The sequence below is a fragment of the Aphelocoma coerulescens genome, chromosome 2, assembly GCF_041296385.1.
Source record: "Aphelocoma coerulescens isolate FSJ_1873_10779 chromosome 2, UR_Acoe_1.0, whole genome shotgun sequence".
NCBI lineage: Eukaryota > Metazoa > Chordata > Aves > Passeriformes > Corvidae > Aphelocoma > Aphelocoma coerulescens.
Genome location: NC_091015.1, coordinates 127,427,334 through 127,438,092, shown reverse-complemented (window position 1 = coordinate 127,438,092; position 10,759 = coordinate 127,427,334). Strand labels below are relative to the sequence as shown.

Genomic DNA, 10,759 nt, shown 5'->3' with positions numbered 1-10,759 from the left:
AGCTCTGGCAGTAAACAAGAAAAATCACTTATGAATTCAAAACTTGTGTAGTCAGAACTACCGAAACATTGGTAAGCCACACGATGTTAAAATCATTGGTTAGGAATGATCCATAACGAGGTCAGAGGGAGTGGCATGCTTTCAAAATGGCATCAGCTGCTCTTGAGTCACTGACCATTCAAAAACAAATTAGTGATTGCCTATGGACCAGTTAGTGCTTTGGACAAGAAGCAAGAGATGAGATAGGACTTGGTGTTTGCCATGGACTTCCAGGCTATATTAAAGGATAATTGAAGTTCTTGAAGTCTCTCTCAAAACACGCAGGAGCACTTTGTTGCTGGAGATTGGTGTTTACTTTGCGTATTCCAGGTCAGAACAGTATTTTGTCCTTTAAAAATTACTGGGTTTTGAAGTGTTTATTTATTTGGAGGAAGACTTAAAATGAAAATTAATACTTGTTATAGATTATTTTGCAAGATGCCACAAAGCATTAACAGAGAAGGAAGGAACTTGGGTTTAAAGCATCAGCCTGATCTAGAAGGGGAATGAATATAGTTCTTTCCAGTATTTGAAAAAAGAGAAAAAGAAAAAAAAAACCAAACAAAAGAAGCCCCAACAAGACAAAAATCAAGGGAAATGAATGAAGATGGCAATGTGTTCTGGTTTTGACTGGGGCAGAATTGATTTTCCTCTTAGTATCTGGTACAGTGCTGTGGGTTTTTTTTTTTTTTAGTGTGAGAATAATGTTGATAACACACGGATGGTTTAGTTGTTGCTACACATGGCTTACTCCAAGCCAAGGACTTTCCAGTTTCCCATGCTCTGGCAGTGAGCAGGTGCACAAGAAGCCAGGTGGGAGAATGGCCAGGACAGCTGACCTGAATAGACCAAAGGGATGTTCCATATCATAGAATGTCATGCTTGGTATATAAACTGGGGGGATTTGAGGCTGGGAGGGACTGACCACTGCTCAAGGCAGGGCTGGGCATCTGTCAGTGGGTGGTGAGCAACTGATTGAGGCCTTGCTTGTCTGTTTCAGGTTTTATTCCTCTCTCTTTTTGTTGTCTCAATTACTATTATTATTTTAATATTACTATTCCTTAATTTGAATTATTAAACTGTTTATATCTCAACCCATGTGGTTTACAATTTTTTCCTGCCTCTCCTCCACATCTCACTGCAGGAGGGAGCTGTGTGAGCAAGCAGCTTTGTGGTACTTGATGGCTGGCTGGGCTTAAACCAAGACACAACAGTAAGGGAAGCAGAAGTACACAGTGAGAACTTATGGCAAGCAGAGCTAAAGAAAATAGGAAGATGTGGTTTTTGAAGTACATTTGGAACTAAATAAATAGTGACCGTATTGGTCCATTACTGGCACGGCAGACAACAATCATACAAAAAACTGTCAGCAGACCTCACTGATACTGTGGGACTGTGCCTCTTGTCTATGACAATGCCCCTTGCTGCCAGCCTGGGCTCCCAGTATGCTTTCCCTTGAAGAGCAGCCTGCTCTTTTTGCTCTCTCACTACAGCTGCATAAATATGTAGTTTAAGAGACACATTCTTCAGTATACCACATTTAGCACCCAAAATTAAAAGTACACAGTGAAAAACTCCTTCAACCTTCTTGGTTGTTTTACAGAATGTGAAAAAATATATAGGTGGATCCTAAACAGTATCTTGAAAGAATAATAACCTATATTTGGTACAGCACTTTGAAACTGTGAAGAATTCTCAGTAACCCTGATTCAATGCTTTCTTTTTTTATATCCTAGAGCAAACACTTTTTCATAAAATGCTGCTTTTTTAGGATAGAAGTGCTAGATATAATGTTAAATTTTAGGTTTTGTTCAGACAGACTCATGAAAAAACCCTGTAATTAGTTGTTTGGCATGAAGTGGCTCTGGAACACTTTGAGAGGAAGCAACATAATGAAACGTTACAAGAATAAGCCAGAACAACCTGCTCTGCTAGCAGCACTTTGCTTACTCCCCAGAACTGAAGTTCCTGCTTCAGTCCTGCCTGAGCTGCCTCTCAAATCAATCAACAGTTGTCCCACACGTGCTGTAAAAACCAGAACTGTGCTTAAGTGCCTGAAGCCTCATTTATGCAATTGTTGAGAGCCTGAGTGGCAGAGGTGCTTTGACAGAAAACTACAAGCTCTGTCAGCACTGCTGCTTCAGTGTTGGAAGAGATGCTGCTGCTTCTCTTGCCAATGTCTCAGCTTCTCAAACTTCAGGAGGTTGCTCTCAGTAGTTTCTCCACAAGAGAATTTTAATGAGACTTGTTCGTGCTTCAGGCTTACTAAACCTCAAGGGGGTTTTCTGACCTCTGATTACAGCATGCATGGCACTTGTTCTGTCAAGTTCTATCTGGATATCATTCCTTTCACACTAAAGGCTAGTCCTTCATCACAGTCAAAAAAAATTAAGAAGACCATTTTAAGAGATGCAAAATGCAGAAGTTGACATCTATAGAACTAAAATAACACAGCTTTGACATAATCAGTGTTATATTACAGAAAGCTGCCTTGAATTGCTTTAATAGAATCTTGTATTATATTTCCCATTACATCTGTTTGAGTACTGATGTCTTCCCAGCTCCATTCATTGTTGTAGTCTGAAGAGCCAAAGGTGTCTTTCAGAATTTGGACACATCTCCCAACAAGCTGCAGAGCTGGGGAGTACTTGTTTATGGGGTGCCACAAGGTGGCAACTAGGGCCTTTCTTTAAAAAGCCAAGAAATTCCTTTCTAGACAGGCTGTGACTATTCAACATAGCCTTTAATGTGTCAAACAGGCAGGAAGCTCTCCAACATAGCAGAGGTGGCTAATTCACAAGTTTAATGTGAAAACCATAAACCTGATCCAGTTTGTGAGAAGTACCTTAAGGTACTGGAAGGCTGCAATTAGGTCACCCTGAAGCCTTTTCCAGGATGAACAAAGCAAATTCTCTCACCCTTTTCTCATAGGAGACATCCTCCATCCCTCTAATCAACCTGGTGGCCTGGACTCTTTCCAGCATGTTGATGTCCTTCCTGTGCTGGGGACCATGGCATGCTTGCACTCTTTTTTGCAATCCTCCTCTGATTTGCAGAGTATATTCCATATCTGAATATACTCTGGCCACAACATTATGCTTTGCCACGACTTGCTGCCTATGGTGTATGTTATGGAAGGAGAGATGAAGGTAGGCAGCAGAGAAAGTACAATCCAGCTGTATGCTGTTCTCAAAGGATCTTGGCTAGAGGATGTCCTTAATGCCAGCATTGTGATCCTCTCTTGCATCTCTGAGCCAAACAAAGCCCTTGCTTCTGTTCCTCTCCAATTCACTCTTCTCTGATTTATGGGGAAATGTCCTCAACCCAAAGTTCTGTGGGTTAAGCCTCTAAAGAAACTTGTAATAAAACAGAAACCAAAAGTGATGTGTGCAAGGTTCACTCTTGTTTTCTCAGACAGGAGTAAGAGGCTGGTTCCCACCCTACAGCTTGTGGACTGCTTTATGTCAAAAGCTCTCCTTCCTTCAAGATACCTTTCCATCATGTTTCATGGAAGTTTCATGAAGTTTCATTTAAGCAATCTACAGAGCTGACCCAGGGAAAATCTTGGGCCATACATTCTTGTTTGATGGTCCATGTGTTCCCTGATCACTGTGGGATACAAAAGAGTCCCCACAAGGACCCACCCTCCTCACAGGGAGGGAGGCAGTGTGGAGCCCAGTCTGGACAGTGAGTGCACCTGGGGCCACACTCACCTGCCAGTGCAGGGATGAGTTGAACATCTGCTAAATTCTGCCTAGCAACTGGGAATGCAAAGAGCCATAATCTAAAACACTGAAATAATAGTCAATGCCTATGGCATGAAAAAGACTATAGTGACAGAGAGCCCTTGATTCCCATGCTATGAATCCTTCTCTTTCTATTTATTTCCAATTTATCCTTGCTAGCAGGTCTCAACTTTTAGTTTAAAAAAAAAAAAAAATCCTGTGTGTTTGGGAAATAGACACATCCTTTGGTTGGACTGACCAAGTTGATCTCCTATCTAAGTCTGTCTGTAGATTTCCTAAACTTTTGATCTCGTCATGCCAGATTAAAATGAAATTGAAGAAATTTCCTGTTCAGGTAAGGCCAAGAGTCTGACTTCCAAAAGCCAATCATGTCCTGGGCTGGATCAAAAGCATCGCAGCTGGCAGGGCAAGGGAGGGGATTCTGCCTCTCTGCTTTGCTCTGGTGAGATCCCACCCGGAGCGCTGCATCCATCTCTGGGGTCCCAGCACAGGAAGGACATGGACCTGTTGGAGTAAGTCCAGAGGAGGCCGTCAAGTCGGTCAGAGGGATGGAGCACCTCTCCTACGAGGAAAAGCTGAAAGAATGGGGATTGTTCAGCCTGGAAAAGAGAAGGCTTCAGGATGACTAATTGTGGCCTTCCAGTATCTTAAGGGAACTTGGAGGAAACATGGGGCAAGACTATTTACAAGGGTGTGTCGGGACAGGACAAGGGTGAATGTGTTTAAAGTGAGAAAGAATACGTTTAGATTAGATACCAGGAAAACATTCTTTACTGTGACGGTGGTGAGGAAACTGGAACTGGCAGCCCAGAAGTAAGGTGGGATGATCTTGAACGCATCCCTGGAAGTATTCAGGGCCAGGGTGGACCGGGCTCTGAGCAACCCGGTCTAGTGGACGGTGCCCCTGCCCACAGGGTAGGAACCAGATGATCCTCAGGGGCCGCTTCCACCCCAGACCCCTCCCGGATTCCGCCCGTCCGGAGCCGCCGCTTCCGCCGCGCGGTCCCTCCCCCGGCCGCCCCCTCCCGGCAGCCCTCGCGCCGGAAGCGGCTGACGACAACAACAAACACCGGCGGCGGCGGCGGCCGCGCCAGGCAGGGTTCCCCCGGTGTCCGCGGCCCCCAGCCCGCCCTGCCGAGCCGCCTCTCCCCGCCCGCCGCCTTTCCCCGCCCGGCCGCGGGCCCCGCCGAGGCGCTGCGCGCCCCCGCGGAGCCGCCGGGCCCGGCCGCGCGGCGCGGGGGGGACGCGCCGCCACCGCCGCAGGATGAGCGGCGCTGCCCGCGCGGGACCCGGGGGTGAGTGCGGACGCTGCCTGGGGCTGTGCGGGCTCCCCCCGCCGCTCCGCTCAGCCCCTCCCAGCCGCGGGGAAGGCGGGGATTCCGGTACCGGGAGGGCGGCCTTGGCGAGGGGCGGCGGTCCCGGCGCTGGGCGCAGGGCTGTACCCGTGGGGCGGGCGACAAAGAGCTGGGAGGCGGCGGGGCGGGGGTCGAGTAGGACCGGGATCCGGCGCCTGGAGCCGGTCCCGGGGCGGCGGGGTGCCCCCAGCGCAGCTGCTGTGGGGGCGCGGTTGGTGCCAGCCCTCAGAGGGGAGCAGCGCCGGCTGGGCCGGGGTGCTCCCTGCCTGCCCGGGGCTCCGCTGCCAGGGCGAGGGATTCGCGGTGAAGTTACTACAAGGAATGACTCAGCCTGGCAGCGCCTCCGTGCTCGCCGTTGGCGGCGGTCGGGCGAGCGCCGTGCCGGAGCGTTGTGTGTTTACAAACGTTTTTCTTCCTCTCCCTCGGTTGTTTACTTGGTCCTGCTCCCGAGGAAGCATGTGTCCTGTAATGAATTTTCCCTTCAGTTTCTCCTTACGGCTCTTTGGTAAACTTTCAGGCTGTTCTGTGGGTCAGTGCTCACTTTTCTTACTGACCCCCAAAGTACTGGCTGCCAGAGATCCAGAGGTAGAAATGCTAATATAAATGCTGGGAGAATTAAATGAGCTGATTTTTGTAGTGCTCATGTTTCTCACTGAACGTCGTCTAGTCACGAAATAAAAAGTCGTCTCTGGTCCTGAGAAACCCAGAAATGTTAGTGTAGACCTCATATAACCATAGCTTTTTTTTCTCTTGTGTCATTTGTTTTTGTCTGATGGTATGTCCTGGCCATGAGCCATTTCTTGTGGTTCATATTTTAAGCTTTCACCTTTATTTCTTTATGGGAAAGAATGAAGAGGTTGAGGTTTGGGGTTTTTTCCTTCTCTTCACGTATATGTGTGTTAGAAGTAGTTTGTGCTGTTAGGTTTATGGAAGGACTTAACACTTCTGGAGGTGTGTGTTTCATACAGTTGAATTTTATACAGCTGAGAAGTACTGTGAGGAGTAACAATATAAATAGAATCAGAATTATAGAATGGGCTGGGTTGGAAGGGACCTTAAAGATCATCTATTTCCCGCCTCCCTGCCATGGGCAGGGACACCTTCCACTAGACCAGGTTGCTCAAAACCCCATCCAACCTGTCCCTGAACACTTTCAGGGATGGGGCATCCACAGCTTCTCTGGGCAACCTGTTCTGGTGCCTCACCACCCTCACACTAAGGAATTTCTTCCTTATATCCAATCTAAACTTATCCTCTTTCAATTTAAAGCCATTGTCCCATGTCTTCTCCCATACATACCCTTCTAAAAAGTTCATCTCCATACTTCATGGAAGTACTTAGTAATAATGAAAACGTGCACATTTATGGTGTATGTAAGTTATGAATTTTAAGAATATTTAGTATGTAGTACCTTGGGAAATTTTTAAAAGATGAAGCACGTGAAGAAAGGGCCTTACTGTTTTCTGGTGGTCTAATACAACCATTTGTGCCAAGAAGCAAATATTAACAAGAAAGAATTTAGGTATTCTAACATCACTAAGTTTAGTTTAAAGTGTGCAGAGAATATATCTGTACTTACTCTAAATGCTGCCTGGAACTCAATATGGCTTTATTTTGTTATGTTGAGAGTAGTAAAGAAAATGACTTGCTGAAGAACACATGGAAAGGGTCTTTAGAGCTGTGCCAGTTTTAGTGCTAGAAATACAAATGGGATCTTTTGGGATAATCCATTATTGTAAGATAGACCTAATTGTGCTTTGAAAGTGCAATTTTGGAAGTACGTTGTTGTTGTGCACTTTGTACAAGTAGCTGTGTGTTTTGTAGATTGTAAAATAGCAATCTATCTTAGCCTTAATTGTGTTGTTCTAGACTTGTGCTCAGCACAGATTTGGGTTAGTAGTTTCTGAGATCCTGCTTAAGGGGCTGTCTCTCTCCCATGTCAGGTTACTATATTTATAATTAGAAGTGTACACAGCAGGTTTGTGCTCTGACCGGAGAAGAGGGCAAGGGTTATTTTGAGGTCTTTTGTGGTGTCCGTTTAAAAAAACTGTGTGTCCCTGCATGTTGTCTGAACACAGCTGTGACATAGCCTTGCAGAAGCTAAGGTGGCAAACATAATTTCCAGACTGAACTTCAGTTATTTTGGTTAAATGGAGGATAGAGTGTATGTTGGGGATAAGGGAGTAGCACATGTTGATTTGTTGTTTTTGATAAGAGAGTGGCAGTTACAGTGGGATCACTGGAAAGAATTTTTCTGTATGTTATCAGTGTGTCCTTAAGTCTTTATTTGCTTTTAAACTAGCAGTTGCTTTCTGTGAAAGACTGGCTTAGAGTGATGTAAGGATCTTAAGACTTATATTGCACAGGATGGGTTCATTAGCACGTTGAGGTAAAGTGAAAACAAGAAGTTGAAATGAAAAACTATAGTGTGCTTACCCAATTGTCACACGAGCCACTTCAGTCATTTGGATAGTGCCCGAACAGTCATGTGTTTCCTTTTGCATTTGCAATATTGCTCAAAAAAGTTGTGCTCCTGATTTTTGGTCCACAGCTCAATGACATTATATGAACAGTTTCTGAAGATGAGGAGGGGACAAAAAAATGCCTTAATAAAAAAATACCTTACTGCTTTCAAGGAGCCTATTAATAGCTAGCATTCTGATGCAAAGTTGTTAATCAGTATTACTGAGTAGCAAACACTTAATTACAAGATGCCAACTTACATAATACTATTGTATTATACTGCAGGATTGATACCAAACAGGCAAAAAAAAAAAAATCATTAATATGTAAATTACTAATTTAATTGCAAGAATTAGAGCTGTTTTCTAGCTGATTTGCCAGACTAATGATTTTGGTGTACAAGTTGAAAGATCTCACATGAACTGTGTGTTGTAAAAGCCTATAGCACAATTAATGGTGATAAAGAAATGGCTAGCAATTATTTTTGTGAGCTAATTAACATTCTGTGGTTACTGAGAAAGTCACTATTTATGAGTTAATTCATAGTGCAGATCCACTCTTTATTTAATTTTAATTTAAATTTCAGTTTTTTTAATGTAGTTCAGTTGAAAGGCAAGGTGGAAGGCATCATAGCCATGTACCAGCTCTTTCTATCCTTTCTATTTGTAAGCAGGGTTGGAAGTGGATATACTTGGTGTTTTCTAATAGGATTCAAGCATAACTATATTGTTAATAATACATGAATAATATTTCAATACCAATTATTGGAAGCTGTCAGTAGAAATATCAAAACAAATTTATTGATCCCACATTTACATTCATTTTACATTTACATTGAGATGGGGCTGGTCAGGAGAAACACTGGGGCTGCCAGGGCAATGCTTGCTTGTCTTCTGTCCATCTCCAGGTGTGTATTTTCCTTTTGTTGTTCAGGTTTGCAGTCCGTGGTTCTGAGCTCAAACTACCAGCTCAAGCAACAGCTCAGTGTAGCTTTTTATGTTCATCCAAGATGTTGACGCTTTCTTTTGGAAACAGATTTTGCAGCTGGGCCTGCTGTCTTTATCACATCAAGGTGATATGATTATGGTGTGCTATATATAAAGCTCTAGTAGTTTGGGCATCTAGAAGATAAGCTGTGGTAGAATGTGGTAGCCTGTTTTCTATGAATAAGTACAAAAAAGGCTTGTTTGAGGGCTGTATGAATTTCTTTCTGACCTGTGTTGATTACTTGTTGGTGGAAAGTAAAATGTAAAACTGCTTTGTTGACTAGTTGGGTTCCAAATGTCCTGCATCTGTCTTGCTGTGTAATGCTGTAGGATCAATGAGAAGAATGGTGTGTGAATATTTGAGAGCAGCTCTGCCTAAGTAATGTTCTAATGGGTTTTTAACTGACTTCAGAACATGGTTTTATTTTCTCTTTATAAAATAGCTCATATTTTCTTGCCTCTTAAGACTTTCTTTTGAAACAGTATTTTTGCTTTTTCAGGAGAGTAGGAAAGCTGTGGTGGCAATAGTGAAATTGTGTGTTCAGTATTTCAGTTGCATGTTGCTTTTATTTGGAGGGATTAGGTGGAACTAGTATCTGTATGAAGCATCAATCTTCATTATTTTTCTTGACGATGTGTTTGACAGGCCAGTATGCTGTTTTCATTTTGAACAGATTGAAAACAGTTTGTATTTTAGAGGTAGAATGCAGTATTGAAGAACTAATTATAGGAAAAGTTTTACTTACATCATGGATTCAAAAAATCATACCACCCTTAACAAAGCTAAAATATAAATTCTGTAAGAATTGCACTTTGCTGAGGTCTGATTTTTGAATGTTTGAGGTAGCTGTTGCTAAATTCCCAAATTCTATTTTGATTTAGTGTTCAATTTATCTTTTAAATGACTTATCTGCCTTTTCTTTTTCTATGACCGAACATGTAATGCTCTTTTGTGTTGTAGGTATAGCTGCAGTACTTTTTGCTCTTTATTATTTGAATGGTGTTTTTCTCCTAATATTGCAGGGACTTTCAATGTCAGTGGTTTATCTCAAACTTTATTTTGAGTTTGTTGATGCCAAGTAGCTGTGCTGGTATGTCAAAAGTCTGAAGATTTTACCCTTATTTATTGTAGTTGGCTTAGGATAAACAGTTCATACTGACAAAATGGTGCTTTTATTTATATAGTTTTTCTTCCATCCTCCACAGTGTGTATTTTTATTAAATTCAGATGAAGTGAAGATGCTTATATAAGAATATATTGTGTAACAGTACTAGAAGCTCTCTTCTAATACATTGTGCTTATGCTATATTGTAAGTGTTCCACTAGTAAATTCAAGCTGACTTCTCTATTTAAAAATATTCTTTGCAAGTACTTGTGTTGTCTACTGATTGAAAGAGACTTGATTCTCACCCTGTGAATGGTTTGAAAATATGACTCAAAATTCTCAGTTCTGTCTGAATGAAGGGGGGGAGGGGTAATGTGTATCCTTTTTATACTAAAGGCTTGGTGGTAAAATACCTATAAATTTCGAAAAGCAAGTGTATTGTAACAACATTTTCACTTGCATATTATGGCTCTAAACAGGACAACCAGGGTTCAGTAAGCCAGGAGTATAGTTGTAATACCTCAGTTGTTGTAAGTTGTGTTTTTCTTCATCTTTCTTGGGGTTTCTTTGGTGATTGTATAGCTCTTTAGTTGGTAACACTGTATAAAAGAATTTATCAGTGCACATTGTTAGTTGTTTTAAACTACCAAAGATTTATATTCCAGAAAGGTAAAGAAGGGCAGGTGAAAATTAGAACTAACACCTTCTTGAGATTAGAGACAATTTAATATTCTTCAAACAATCGTGCAGCTTTTCTTATTTCTCAGCACATTGCTGTTATCTTCTTTCAAACTGATGCCAGTAGAGATCCAAAGGTGATTTGTAAATATGTCATATCCAAAAAGAGTAATAGACTGATCTGAGAAGAATCTAGACATTGCTGAATATGTATTCCTAGGGAGACTGGGGGTTATATCAGTGCTGCATCTTGCTGATGGCCATTTACTTACCTCTTTCAGATACCACTGGAAAGAAAAGAATGTTGATAAATAGGAGGAGGTTGGTAGATGACATGTGAATTATAAGTAACTTCAAAAGGAGAAATTTGGTAAATTCCATCTTTA

At 42.4% G+C, this 10,759-nt stretch overlaps 1 protein-coding gene across 3 annotated transcripts in view; it reads left to right on the top strand.

Moving 5' to 3' along the window:
• Positions 1-264: 264 nt before the first annotated feature.
• RB1CC1 (RB1 inducible coiled-coil 1) overlaps positions 265-10,759 on the top strand; it is a 72,419-nt gene continuing 61,924 nt past the window's right edge. For 2 of the 3 annotated variants that reach the window (XM_069004739.1, XM_069004737.1), the window contains exon 1: positions 4,978-5,080. The gene's annotated coding sequence lies outside the window, so the exon portion shown is untranslated. Of the gene's footprint in view, positions 370-4,977; positions 5,081-10,759 lie in introns of those variants that run through there. The other variant, XM_069004738.1, reaches the window with a different exon arrangement.